The following is a 15,385-nucleotide window of genomic DNA, read 5'->3' on the forward strand; positions in this document are numbered from 1 at the left end:
CAGGACACAAAACATTTTTATGCACTCTCATACCCCTGAGCGTCTAAGCTCTTTTTATACCACATATCAGCGTTGATGAACTATCTCCATTTTCATTCGAGCCGAAGACATGAAATATAGAAATTGTTTTGTGTTGAATTAAATGCAATTGGAAAGTTTTATGCATCCTCACTAAAAGAAATAATTACAGGTAGGAACCCATCAGCTCACAGGGCCTGCAAACGATGCCCTGGCCGTCAACATTAAACAAAGCAAGAGGGAAATCTTTAGCAGCAGATTCACAGAGATGATCCAACACTTGCTGAAACAGATATAAATAATTTTCCTTTTTTTAAAAAAAAACTTGCACTGGAATCAGCAATGCTGGAAAGAACTCAGAAAGGGCAAAAGGATAGGATCAACGCAGGAAGCTGCCTTACACTGAGAGCATGGTCCATCTAGCTCAGTATTGTCTACTTTGGCAGAGGCTCTCTCTAAGGCTTAATACAGGAGCCATTCCCACCCTACCTGGAGATAGATGCCAGGATTGGGACTTGGGACCTCCCTAACACAAGGTGGATTCAGTCCTTCCCCATTCTGGAGGGAACACTGAGACCTCTGGACGTTGTTGGTTTCCCACCATTCCATCATGGTCAATGCTCAGGAATGATTGTGGGTGAGGGAGGGTCAGGTTCCTCCATCATTATTTGTTTATTGTAAAAAGGGTGTACCCCAGTCCTGTTCAAAAAGGGAGCCAAAGTGGCTAGTTGGGTAAGCATGAGGCTGTGGGATTTCAGAAGGTATGAAGACTTTGCCTGGACCAAGTGTCACATTCACATCCCTCTAAGCTATTGGGATGGAGATAGGAAGCAGAGGAAGGGGAAGGTAGATGAGAGGGATCTGTTGAGGCTGCACAGAAAACATCCCACTCCGCAGAGAAGGGAGAGGATAGCTTTCTCCCAGCCTTAAACCCTTAACTGCAGCACTGATCCAAGAACTTTTGCTGTGTTAATGGGGGCCCAAATGAGGCTTCATGTCGCATGGGGCAGCACTTTAAACAGTCTTGCTGCACCAACCAGGCATCATTTTCTGCCTTCATCTGTGTCTGCTCCCTGATGGCCCCAGTGCTAACTGAAGCAGGCAGGTTCATTCTGCCGCATGGCATTCAGAGGGCATTGATAGGTACAGTGGTACCTCGGGTTAAGTACTTAATTCGTTCCGAGGTCTGTTCTTAACCTGAAATTGTTCTTAACCTGAAGCACTACTTTAGCTAATGGGGCCTCCTGCTGCCGCCGGGCCGCCGGAGCACAATATCTGTTCTCATCCTGAAGCAAAGTTCTTAACCCGAGGTACTATTTCTGGGTTAGCAGAGTCTGTAACCTGAAGTGTATGTAACCTGAAGCGTATGTAACACAAGGTACCACTGTACTTAGAAAAACTCAGAGCACAGTACTGTGCACAGGGGCGGTTTTAGGATGGCGTGACTGGTGCAGTTGGACTGGTCACCACACTGCAGGGAGTGCCAAAACAATGCTTTAGAACGGAGTGAGAGAAGCGGGCTGCCAAATTTTAGTGTCGTACAGGGTGCTGCTGAAATTTAAGAGCCCAAAATTTGCGACTGCCATGAAACAAATTTGCCTCTGGGCAAATTAAGATGGTAGCTCGCTAGGAATGTGTTTTGCAAAGTTTTAAATATAACAGTTAAAAAGAGAGGAAGGGGCAGGAGATGCAGGGCTCAGGGCAACAGGCACAGAGCTCAGGCCTCTGGGGTAACCACTAAAAAGACCCTTGATGGCAGGACCACCCCTGACTGAGGACAGTTCAGAATAGCAGCTTCCTGTAATACCAGGGCATTGGCTGGCAGGCATCCAGCCTCACTTTATAACTATCCCTTTACCCATAAGGCATGCACTGTGATGGTTCGCAGAGAAAGCCTTCAGTCACATTCTCAGCATATTCATACTCCCCACTCTTCTCTCTCTTCTACTGGATGCTGCTCAGGACAAACTTCCTAAGACCCACACTTGACATTAGCAGAAGACAACAATCAGTGGCAGCCAATTTGGGCATGCCAGCCTCAGGCAGTGTGGTAATGCAGCGATGTTCATCTCCCAACAGCTGAGTTGCTGCTGCTTACCAGGAAGGAGTGGGAGAGGGGTGAAGCAGCCAGGAGGTCGTTGTGGTGCAACACAGCCAATCTGGTGCTTCCGCCGGTACATTTGCGCTGCACCAACCTTCCCCTGCAGCATGGTAGGAATTTTACTCTTTTTTATTGCTCTTTAACTAGCAGGTTGTTGAGCTCTTATAAGTCTGATGACCTGCCTGCAACAATATGCTTTCACTTGCAAGTGTTACCCTCACAAAAGAGACTATTTTCCTTCTAACTTCTAGGACTTCGAAGAACTTCTGTCCTTGTTAAATTGCCCTGATCCCTCTTGCCCTGCAGCAGAATCCTTTCTTGGTTGTATAACTTCAACACTCTCCATTGCTTTATGACACTGCGACTTCTCTTGGGTAATTTGCATGGAAACAAGATATAAACATACTTTGCATCTCTTTCCAGCTAGTCAATCTGAACTCCTCTCCCCACAGCTAGTGCAGATTATTAAAGCTATGCACAGCATTTCTGAAATCACCACCTCATATTTAGCACATGAACCCAAAAACGAATTCTGTTGGCATACTTGGAAGAAAGTTCTCTGAACTGTGTTTGGTGTAGCTTATTCTGAAACAAGTACATAAAATTGATTTACAGACAGGAGAAAAAGCATCTGAGAGAAAGCTCCCAGTTATAAGTTGATAATTATTGTTACACTTGCATATCTGTCAACAAGATTCTGTAGCTTTCGTTGTTGTGAATATTCAACCTGGATTTCTAAGTGGCCCTAACTAAGTTTGATTCAATTTAAGCACAGAAAAGATCAATTTTCTCCACTACCACTGGCCTTCTTGGTTCTTACAATAGTATCTAAGCCCTATTTTGGGTACTTAAATTTTCTGTTTATGTCACAGATGAAACTGCTATGGATTCCATGTAGAAATGACTGACTCACAAATTTGCCATCACAAGGCAAAGCAGTAGGGAACATGTTGCCTTATAGTTCAGTCAGTAGAGCATGAGACTCATAATCCCAGTGTTCTGGGTTCGAGCCCCATGTTGGCCAAAAGATTACTGCATTGCAGGGGGTTGGACTAGATGACCATTGTGGTCCCTTCCAGCTCTAAAATTCTATGATTCTATTATTCTAAACTGGTGGGAAAGAGTGGCAACTACATTCAATGACCTCTTAGTCTTGTCTAAGTAGAGAAAGTGATAAAAGGGCAAAACAGGAGCAATGTACAGTAAAAGCACTAACATTATTAGTCATTTTACTGCCTGTAAACAGATTTCTAATTCTGCTTTACTGCATTTACACTAAAACAAGCTAGCTTTAGCCCAGAATAGTGAGACTCTGCTCTAATATAACAATCTCCTTTCAAATCATATCTGGTAATACATAGTAAATGTGATCACTACCTTTCTGCAGATACAAAACTAGTGACTTGCCTGTGCAGTGTAATGACTTTGTGGCTGACATATGTGCCTGACTGGTGCTAGACAGTTATTCCAAAAACAAAGGAGTCAATACCCAGCCCAATATAATCATTGCAATCATCTGGTGAAGAATAAAAAACAAACAAACTTTAACATGATATCGAAAATGATTTATCCTGATGTGTTTTGAGCCAGGGCTTATTTTCTTTAAGAGATACTCTAAAACACCATTTTTAAACCAAGCATGTGATCCATAAACCCGATTTTAAATATGATGCTACTGCAGGTAATCACGACAAAGACTATTTCAACAGTTCTATTTCAACAAATGGTAAAAAAAAATCAATTCATTGACAATACTGAGCTAGACGAACCAATGATCTGATTTGAGATAAGGCAGTTTCCTATGTTCAGTAGTGGACACTGTGCTGGGTTAGCAGTGCTCACATGACCTCCCACAGCCAGGTCGCTGCTGCTTGCCAGAAAGGATGCAGAAGCACCAGGGAGGTTTGTGCAGTATAAACACACTGATGGAGCCAATCCAGTGCTCCTGCCATTGTGTTTGCACCATGCCAGTCTCTCCACCACCTCTCTCCTTCTTCTCTCCTTCTTCTCTCCTTCCCAGTAAGCAGCAGGGACTCCGCTGCTGGGAGGCCAGGTGAGTGCCACCACCCCACCATGCCATCTGCTGCTGTCTGTATTCTTCGTCCCCACTGTGGAGGGCAAATGGCAGAGGAGAGCTTTTCTCTTTTGCGTCCCATTTGTGATCTTCCCAACGGCTTCTGGTCACCCACTGTGGGCAATGTGTTGCTGGCCAAATGGGCCATTGGTCTGATCCACCATCACCTTAATGTCCCCTTCCACCTGCATTTGCCCTAAGAGCTCCAAGCTGCCTGCCAGCAAAGCCACAAAAATGGTGGCAGTGACATTTGTTAAGAGACAGGCTCCTTTCCAAGGGTCCAATTCTGCTTTCCTCCACGTTGGTTGCACAGGAAGACTGATAGGCATTTAATGAACCACCGTCTAACCTGTGTGGAATAATCTTCCTGCTAATCTCCAAACTTGCTTCCTATCTGTCCAAGCAGCAGCAGGACTTAAATCTCTTGTTTACACTTTACTAGCTGCAGATTGTAAATGTTTTATGAGACGCTGAGCTTGCAGCATTACTATTTTATTAGAACGTTGAATATCTTGGGTTCATTGCTGTCTTGCTCGCAAGTTCTGCGAGGGGGGAAAAATTACCTTCTTACTTCACATGAATGACAATTCGGGAACCTGAAAGATGTGGTTTGTTGTCTTAATTGCTTTATGCCTCTTTGGATGGATGTGGGAATAGAGACTTGGAAACATTCCCACTGTTTGTCTTGTTGAAATGGTGCATAGCTCCTGAATTAAAAGAAAGTTTAATATTTGTCATTAGCCATATGAACATTCTGTTAATATCAGTTTCGGAGCTGATGCAGACTGAAGGATGATATTCTCGGATCCAGACATTTGGGCTACATACACACCATTTATTTAAAGCACATTTTAAACATTTTAAAAAGAATCCTGGGATGTGTAGGGTACTGGGAATTGTAGCTCTGTGAGGGGATTCTGGGGTGGTGCTTCAATGGGCTTTAAATGTACACAACCTTGCTTTAAACACAACCGTGTGCTTGCTAAAGAAATGTACACTCAGGAGTGTCCACTTTCCACTTTTTCTCACGGTGTGGAGGCTGAAAACCAAGTTTCAAATTACCACTGTCCCATTTCTTATTGCATGCCTACAAAGGGGTACAAGCAGTTGTACTTACCGAGCAGCTGATGATTATCCTCCGGAATCAGCAACCCATTTAGATAACTGGAGATGTGCTCTGCCAGCCACAGTGGGGAGATGGCAAACGGGAGACCCCTTAAACCAGAGGTAGGGACCCTTTTTCAGTCCAAAGGCTACATTTCTTTCTGCGTACCCTCCGATGGTCATATACCAGTGGGGGGCTGGGGGCAGAGGCAAAAGTGAGTGGAGCAATGAATGTAAAAGTTATCTTTGTACTGAAGCAAGTTTCCACCCTCACTCACACAGTTCTCCCTATTCCCCAGACAAGGCATTGAGAGGACATAATCCAGCCAGGCCAAACAAAGTAGGGCCAGTAAAGGATGTGGCCTGGGGAGAGGGGAGTGACCTGGGAAAAATTCCAAGGCCTGGAGGACTGCATTTGGCCCCCAGGCCTGAAGTTCTCCACCACAGGAATGGTCCAGAAGGGCTTAAACGGGCAAAATGAACAAAGTCAAGGTCACATGGATATAAATGTCTGCCTTGTCAGAGTCAGGCTATCTAAGGGACCTTTAGTGAGCGACTGAAAATGGAAGCTTATGGGTCTGCAAAGCCCTGGTTCCTTTCTTCCAGCACTCACAAATTAGACAGCGTGCCCAAAAGCTCAGGGGTCCTTTCATTGTCCTGAAGAGTTGGAGACCAGGAGAAGTGGCATATCTATGGCCAAGTACACAGGAAACCCACAGCTTGTGATGTTGTGATGCAATGCCTGAGTGCAGTTGCTGCCAGGCAAGGAAGAGGAGAAGCAGAATACAGAGGAGGCGTGCCAGTGGGGAGAGGACCCGGAGGGATGACAGCCTCTCACTCTGAGCCTCTTCAGAAGGCAGGGAAGAAGAAGAAGAAGAAGAAGAAGAAGAAGAAGAAGAAGAAGAAGAAGAAGAAGAAGAAGAAGAAGAGTAGTAGTAGTAGTAGTAGTTTGGATTTGATATCCCGCTTTATCACTACCCTAAGGAGTCTCAAAACGGCTAACATTCTCCTTTCCCTTCCTCCCCCACAACAAACACTCTGTGAGGTGAGTGGGGCTGAGAGACTTCAAAGAAGTGTGACTGGCCCAAGGTCACCCAGCAGCTGCATGTGAAGGAGCGGGGAAGCGAACCCGGTTCACCAGATTACGAATCTACCACTCTTAACCACTACACCACACTGGCTCTCCGTGATGCCCCACCCATGGAGCAGAGAGATGCCCCAGCAACAGGGGAGGGTGTTGACAAGCCAGGAGTGGAGGCTGGCTAGCTGGAGGAGGAGGAGCCAGAGGGACAGACTTCTGGCCTGTTGCCAATAACTTGGTGCTGCCCCCACCACTGGAAACAAACCAACAGCAGAAGAAACACAAGCCTCCAAGTGTGCCAGTCTCACACTTGGAGGGCTGCATTTGTTCCTGGGCCCCACCCCTACCCTGGAACAATTGCTGGTGCCTGGCCCTTGATCTCTCAGCCCGAATCTCCCACTTTAATCGCCACTGTGTTGCTTTAAGGCATACTTTTGTTTATGGGCATTTACATTTTTACACTTGTCAACTGCTTAGAAGCCTATTTTGGCATCGAGCGGTATATGTGATTTTAGTCTGGTTTTACAGTTTTCATTGCATTTTAAAACAACTCCAAATATACAATTTTAACTTTTATCGATGGAACGTATGCAGTTTATGTTGTCTTTCAGTCACTTCAGTGGCAATGTTGAAAGTGCAGTGGTACCTCGGGTTAAGTATTTAATTCATTCTGGAGGTCTGTTCTTAACCTGAAACTGTTCTTAACCTGAGGTACCACTTTAGCTAATGGGGCCTCCCGCTGCTACCACGCCACCACCGCGCAATTTCTGTTCTCATCATGAAGCAAAGTTCTTAACCCGAGGTACTATTTCTGGGTTAGCAGAGTCTGTAACCTGAAGCGTCTGTACCTGAAGTGTCTGTAACCCGAGGTACCACTGTATAGAATAATGATGGTCATTGTGACAGTATATCCCTTTTGCATCCAGGACTGTTTTTAGTTTAAAGGCGTTAATGCTCAGTTTGTAAACACCCGCAATGTAAAATTATGCTTCTGTGATAGGAATGGAATGCCCTGGAGTGTTAGAAAAAACCCTGGTGTGTTCCCTGGCCTTGGCTGAGAGCCTATTCAAATGTGATTTACCATGGTACAGTCCTTTCACAAAACTTTAGCACATAATGTACATGTGAGGGCTGTTTGCTTTCAAAGATTCTTTTGTCTACACTTCAAAATTTGCTTGGGATATTTTGTGGAAAGCTTATACATTTCCCACATGCCTGGCATGTGAACAACCCCTGAGATGCATCTCAAGGAGATATGTCCCAGGAGAAGACTGTCCCACACGGCATGTTGGAATTGGCTGTTGGGATAGAAGCTACGGTCCAATGGGTGCTACAGTCAAAGCCTCTCTCCCAGAAGCCCTAATTCAGTTGCAGACATATGCAAACCATTATTTAGTGATGAAGAAATGCTACTCTGCTGATGCATTCTTAGCATTGCCCTTCATGTTGTAGAGAGAACTTTGACACTATGAAATTCTCAAATGAAATCCTGGTGGGAAACAGTTTGCTCCCATTCCATATGAAAGCCACATGCTATTTTTAACAATTTTGAGTTAAAAAGCCATAAACAGCTCCACATTTTAACATCCCGTAAGAGCCCATTGTAGACAATGTCATCTCACAAGGATGAATCGATGGCACCGCAGCGTCCTCTGCTGCAGTAACCACCAAAATAAACGTAGCAGGTTTATCTATCCTACACTGCCCTCTTCTGGTCATTGCCTATTTTAACAGCATAGTAATTTAGGGAATCGGTGCAGTAAGTGCTGACTTTAGTTCATGCACTGATTTCTTAATCAGTACATTCACCAATGCAGACTTCTACATTTTGGTTTTATTATTTTTAAAGGGTCATATAACCATTACCAACTTTTTGTTTACAGAAACAGGCTTCTCTTAATTAACCACATGTGATGTCAAAACTGCTGCAAAGAAGGTGATGAGAATTCAGAGCTCTAGACATCTGTTCATCCCCATCAAATTCTATTGGTATTTTATATAAAACTTTTAGCATGCAAAGGGCTAATCCTATTCATGTGGGGTAGGGGGAAACTGAAAGGTTTATCTGTTCAAGTGTACCCATTTTACAGACAGGAAATGGAGGTTCAGAAAGGAAGTGGCTTCCTGAAGGAGGGCACTTTGAAGCCCTTTCTGCACCACAGATCCCTGTATTTATCCCTCATCCCCCCCCCCCGCTATGTCAAGTCAAAATACACTCTGTGCAGGGATTTTGCATTTTCCAAGGATACAAAGTGAAATAGTTTATGCCTGGCAATTGTGATTCTCTCCACACCCCCCCCCCAATAAATTAATTTGTTGCATGTCTGATTTTTGTGTGGAATGTGACTGAATGCCTCATGAGTACCTATTGGCCCTTTTTTGATGATATAGTCCATGGCACATAATGTGCCCTGTATTGTGGGATCTTGCCCTTAATATTCAGCATGTGGCAGAATTGCTATTGCAAGGCAACTCATTTCAGCTTTTGAAACATTAACCAACCTGTGGCTCACCAAACCATTTTCATCACATGAACTTACCATATTTTTCCATCTATAAGACGCCCCCATGTATAAGATGACCCCTATTTTTTGAGCCCCAAATTAAGAAATAAATATTTTAAACATTCTGTGTATAAGACGACCCCCAATTTAAAACTTAAAAAAATTGGGGGGGGGGGGACATAGTCTTATACATGGAAAAATACAGTAAATACATTTCTTCTTTCAATAATGTTGCTTTTTAAAGCTGCAATTCCCCACATCAGCCACGTGATGGCAGCTCTTCTAAATGTAATGAGTGAAGGAAGGCTGAAGCAATGTTTAATTAGAAATCTGCCAGTGACCAAAGCCAGATTCTGTACTCTACTATTTATTTCTTTAATTACAATTTACTTTGCTTATTAGAATATTCACAACTTTCCATTTTAAAGTAAAGCACTTTCAAAATAAATAGCCTGGGCGAGTATAAAGCAGCTTCCTGTGTTTCTTGAGAGTCCCATGGACTGCAAGAAGATCAAACCTCTCCCTTCTGAAGGAAATCAGCCCTGAGTGCTCACTGGAAGGACAGATCATGAAGCTGAGGCTCCAATACTTTGGCCATCTCATGAGAAGAGAAGACTCCCTGGAAAAGACCCTGATGTTGGGAAAGATGGAGGGCATAAGGAGAAGGGGACAACAGAGGATGAGATGGTTGGATGGTGTTCCTGAAGCTACCAGCATGAGTTTGACCAAACTGTGGGAGGCAGTGGAAGACAGAAGTGCCTGGTGTGCTCTGGTCCATGGGGTCACGAAGAGTCGGACATGACTAAACGACTAAACAACAACAACAACAACATGTTTCTAGCTCCTGAGTCAGACTGGAGCCCTGCTGAATCTGGATCCTGTTCTACAGCGGTCAGCCAAATGCCTATGGGAACATCAGAAGCAGAACACAAGGACAACAGCATTCTCCTGCTCATGATCTCCAACAACTGGCATTTAGAGGCAAGCTGCCTCTGTCCTGGAGGTGGTATGTAGCCATTATGACTTCTTCTTGCCATTGGTAGCCTTATGCGTCATGGATTTGCCTAATCTCCTTTTAAAGCCATTCCAGCTGTTGCCACATATTGTGGGAACAAATGTCAAAGTTTCACTATGTGCTGTACGAAGAAACACTTCCTTATGTCTGCGTCAAGGGTGCTGGCTCCTGGGGGCCGAGGCACTCTGCCCCCCATCTTGTTTTTTTGAAGGGGCCGGGCCCCCGCAATGTTCAGAGGGGCCCCCACATGACACCAGGACATCACACGCAAGGCATCAGGAACCCCCTCAATCCTTCAGAAAAGAAGACAATTCTAGTCTGAGTAACTCCAGGACCTAGTATTATGAGGAGAACAACCTCTCTCTATCCACCTTCACCTCTGTTGTGCATCATTTTATTTACCTCTCTCATGTCCCCCTTATTCACCTTCACACACCCCCAACTATAAAGCTGCCCCAAACATGGTAGCCTTTCCTATTGGGGAGTTGCTCCAGTCCCCTGGTCATTTAAGTTGGTCTTTTTTTGCAAGTTTTCCAGTTGTACAGTAAATAGCCTTTTGGAGATGTAGAGGCCTGAACTGTGCACAGTATTTCAAATGCAGTTGCACCACAGATTTGTAAATAGGCGCTATGATAGTGGCAATTTCATTTTCAAAATCTAGATCCTTTTCCTAGTGATCCCTAGCACAGATTTTGGCCTTTCCAACAGCCACTGCATGCTGAATCAGCCTTTACACTGAGCTATCCACCATGAAAATTCCTTTTCTGGTCAGTCTCTGTCAGCACAAATCCCTGTTGGGTTGTTTTGCCCAAACGCGCATCAGTTACATTGAACTGTGTTTGCCATTCTAATGACCATTCTGGAGGAATTATTTTAGTGCTCCTTGGAATCTTGTCTTCTTCATACCACCGTAAATAATGTGGTGCCATCACGTTACTGGCCAACCTTACTTCAGACCAGCTTCCTTCAGTTGCCCAAGCCCAAGTGTCTGTGCTATTTTCACTGGTGCCAGTGTTAGATATCACAGATGTGAGCTGCCCACACTAAAGTAGCAGTGCCTGGGAATCAGTGTTAGTGCCGGGGAAACAACGCTTCAGATGGGAGCATTCATATCCAGGTATGGACCACCCAACCACTTCCACACACCAACACCACGAACAAGGGCAGATCTATGACGAAACTAATCAAGCTTCAGCTTCAAGGCACCTAATCCCAGAAGGGCCCCAGAAGGGACTTTAGTCCACATTGCTTTTAAAAAATGGGTCTAGTAGACCCGATTTGAGTTGCACAACTCAAATTGATTATTCTTCAACAACCCCAAAGTTTGAGATTCAGTAGCACACATGCTGTAAGAGTAAATGAAAAACTGCAAGAGATAGAAAAAAATTATTCACATCAGTGACTTTGACATGGGACAGCAATTGTAATCAAAACAGCAATTGTAACCAAAATTTGAGATGTAGTAGTTACATTTTTAAGAGAATTGTGGCGATCTGTCGCGGAACAGCCCTATTGTTGGAGATAACAGTGGTTACCCAGACCTCATTGCTGGTTGTGAAGGGGCCCCTAAGACAGTTCAAGCTTCAGGGCCACAAAATGTAGGTCTGCCACTGACCATGAACTCCCATCAGAGAGTCAAAAGGAGCAGGCAGAGCTGCAGGCGGAGAACAAGGCACCCTCAGGGACCAGGAAGGGTTGAAGCAAGCCACCTTTCCCCTCCTATCTGAACTCCTTGACCTTCTGCCCTGAGGGAAGCCCTTTCTTCTTACTGGGACATTTGGTTGATGGCCAATCTCACTTTGGTTGTGGCCAGCAACGGGTAAGGAACTGGAGGGAAACAGGAACTGGCCACAGGAGTGATAAGGGGAAGGCTCACTTCCTTAATGAGCGCATCTGGGTGGCTGAAACGTTTAAATCAGGCCAAGGCTGTGCTTAAGCCATTGTCCTTCCCATATGAACTTACAACCTTTCCCCCACTTCAATAATAGGCTCATTAATGTCCCACCTAGTTTGTAGTTTTGCTCGCTCACTGCTATTTCCTCCCCTCTCCTGCCACATTGAACAGAGTCACTGCTTTGCGAGGCTAAATCCATGTTTCATACTTCTCGATTGGGAAATGGCTGGAGCTCAGTGGCACAGCTCATGATTTGCATACACAAGGTCTCAGGTTCAATCCAGGTGAATTCAGATAGGGCTGGGAGAGACCGTGTTCTGAAACCCTGGAAAGCTACTGCCAGTCATTGTTGGGCTAGACGGACCAGTAATCTGACTCAGTATGAGACATTTCCCTAAATTCTCATTGCGCTAGGGAAGCTGTAGCTCCTTCCTGTGGCCTTTGGACAGGAGGGATATGTCTGTCTTTTCTCCCATGTTTTTAACAGCATCATGTAAATACTGGGAGACTTTCTCTGGTGTCTCTGTCTCCCCCTGCACACCAGAGCACTTCAGTAAAGGTAAAGAGACCCCTGACCATTAGGTCCAGTTGTGACCGACTCTGGGGTTGCGGCGCTCATCTCCCTTTATTGGCCGAGGGAGCCGGCGTACAGCTTCTGGGTCATGTGGCCAGCATGACTAAGCCGCTTCTGGTGAACCAGAGCAGCACACGGAAATGCCATTTACCTTCCCGCCGGAGTGGTACCTATTTATCTACTTGCACTTTGACGTGGTTTGGAATTGCTAGGTTGGCAGAAGCAGGGACCGAGCAACGGGAGCTCACCCCCTCGCGGGGATTCGAACCGCCAACCTTCTGATCGGCAAGTCCTAGGCTCTGTGGTTTAACCCACAGCACCACCTAAGTCCCTTAGAGCACTTCAGTATTGCTGAGAAAATTTCTGTGCCCACACCAGGCATCTAAAACACACAGCTTCCCCCAAAGAATCCCAGGAGCTGCAGTTTATCTCACAAGACTACAACTCCCAGCGCTCTTAATAAACTTCAGTTCCCAGGATTCTTTAGGCATGTGCTTTAAAAGTATGGTAAGGGTGTGGCCAATGCTTTTTTTGTGTGTGTGTAATTAGTTATAAGTGGAATTTCAGTGTTGCTCCACCTAGCACTTAAAATAGCATTATAACACCTTGCAATGCCATTCCCCAAAGGCCGAGGTCCTTCTATCGTGTTTCCTCCTGAGAAAATCTTGATCAAGCAAAGGGTATTTTTGCTGCCTTAAGTAAAGCAGGAAGTGGCAGCCCCACCCCTATCCCAGTCAAGCTGCAGAGGACCTAAGGCTGATTTTGGTATTTTGACACCAAAATCAGAACATCCCTGAAGCACCTCTCCCGCTCCCTGGCAAAAAACATTCAATAATAGTTGAATAACTAGCAATTAGTTTCCTTTCAGGACACCCACAACCAGATGCCTGAAGCAACTGCATCATCCTGCCTAGGGAGAGGGCCAGCCCTGAATGTTATCTAAAAGTATCTTCTTTCCAGGTCATGCCTATTTTGTGGCATGTTGCTGACTACAGCTGGAAAATTAGTTATAGAATATAGATCACCCTTCAATTGCCCCTTGAACAGCCTCCCTTAATTGTCCCAGTATCAGTTTCTATTCCTGCAGAGGAATAATGCTAGCTCAACAACAACAAATAGAGAATATTTGTGTGTACATTTATGAGACCGATCACCATGGTACACAAAGAAAACATTTGCATGGCTTGAGATCATTCTATAGGTGTATACAGCAAATAGGAGTGGTTTGTTGCTTACTATGGTTGACTTCTCGTGTTAGCTTTTGATGTTAACTAAAGGACCATAGCTTAGTGATAGAGGATTTTCTTTACAAAGAGAATATTCCAGGTTGAATCTCCAATATTTCCAGATATAGTGAGAACTGCTAGCAGGCAATGGGAAAAACCTTTGCTGGAAACCCTGGATAGCTGCTGCACAGACAATATAGCCTAGATGGGCCATTAGATTTACTAAAGGTACCATCAGACTGTTTCTTCTCCATAGTGTTCTTTTTAAAAAATAATATGAGATTTTATTAGGTCTTTCTCCATAGAGTATTTTTGTGAGCTTTGTGACCTTTTCTTCTGGAGTGATTTAATATTTACCACATCCTGGAGATACACTGATCTAGTATGTGGTAAATACCATGTTTCACTGCTCAGCTCCACATTCCATAAAAAAGGTCATTTTGCAATACATTAATCAGTCCTTTGGACCCCGGCTGGAAGTTTTATGCCATAATTTGTATATTTTGCCATTCTGCTCTAGAATGGGCATAGCAGGGGGGGCAGCTTCCCCCCTAAATCAATACAAATCAATACAAATCTGAGGTTCTGCCCCCCAAAAAAACCTGCCCCCCCTAACAAAAATCCTGGCTACACCCATGTGCTCCCATGTGCTCTAGTATAGAATTTAGTACTGGCTGAAGAATTCACTAATCTGAGAAATTTTGTGAGAAATTTAGATACCACTATCACAGCAAACCTGATGGAGGTGTGCAATGTTATGTTTGCAATACTATGTTGTGTGATCAGATCATTTCTAGTTGATGTGGAACCTGATGCAACCTGATGATGTGGACTACATACTTACAGTGATGAATCCATCCACATGACCTCTGGATCCCTCCCCTTCCTGGCTGGTTAAAGCCAGCTGGAGTGGGGATGGCCAGGTGTGTCCAAGGTGCTCTGAACTTTCCCATGCTTCCACTTGGATGTAAAAATCTCTTGAGCAACGTTTCCTGAAAATTCTCCTAGTTTGTTAAACCATGAATGCAGTGGTCCTTAACCCAGGCCTTCCACCTAGAGTAGCCTTTCCCAACCTAGTGTTGCTGGAGTACAATTCCCATTATCCCTTACAATTGGCTGTGCTGGCAAGGGCTGATGGGAGTTGGAGCCAACAACTTCTGGAAGACACCAGGTTCAAAGGAAGCATGTCTGTCCTAGGAACAGACTTCTGGCGAACTTCCTTCAAGAGAGCACCTAACACTTTTCTTTGTAGATATAAAATATGAATTCATAAATAACCAGTGCTATTTTTCTAGAAAAAGAGGTGCCAGAACTCACTGTGAACACCTCCCTCGTTCTCTTAGAATGGCAATAGCACCCTCCTGAGATAATATAACAATAATAATAGTTTATTATTTATATGCCGCCCAACTGGGTTGTTCCAGCCACTCTGGGCGGCTTCCAACAAATTAAAACACAGTAAGACATCAAACATTAAAAACATTCATGAGAGATGCTGGAACTAAGCTCCAGCTGGGAAAAAAGCCCTGACTATAACTATACTGTACAGTGGTACCTCGGGTTACAAACGCTTTAGGTTACAGACTCTGCTAACCCAGAAGTAGTACATCAGGTTAAGGATTTTACTTCAGGATGAGAACAGAAATCGTGTGGCGGTGCGGCGGCAGCAGGAGGCCCCATTAGCTAAAGTGGTACCTCAGGTTAAGAACAGTTTCAGGTTAAGAACGGACCTCCGGAATGAATTAAGTTCTTAACCAGAGGTACCACTGTAATAATGTTATAGTATTCCAATGT

The sequence above is a fragment of the Podarcis erhardii genome (assembly GCF_964252035.2).
Source record: "Podarcis erhardii genome assembly, chromosome: 3".
Taxonomy (NCBI): Eukaryota; Metazoa; Chordata; class Lepidosauria; order Squamata; family Lacertidae; genus Podarcis; species Podarcis erhardii.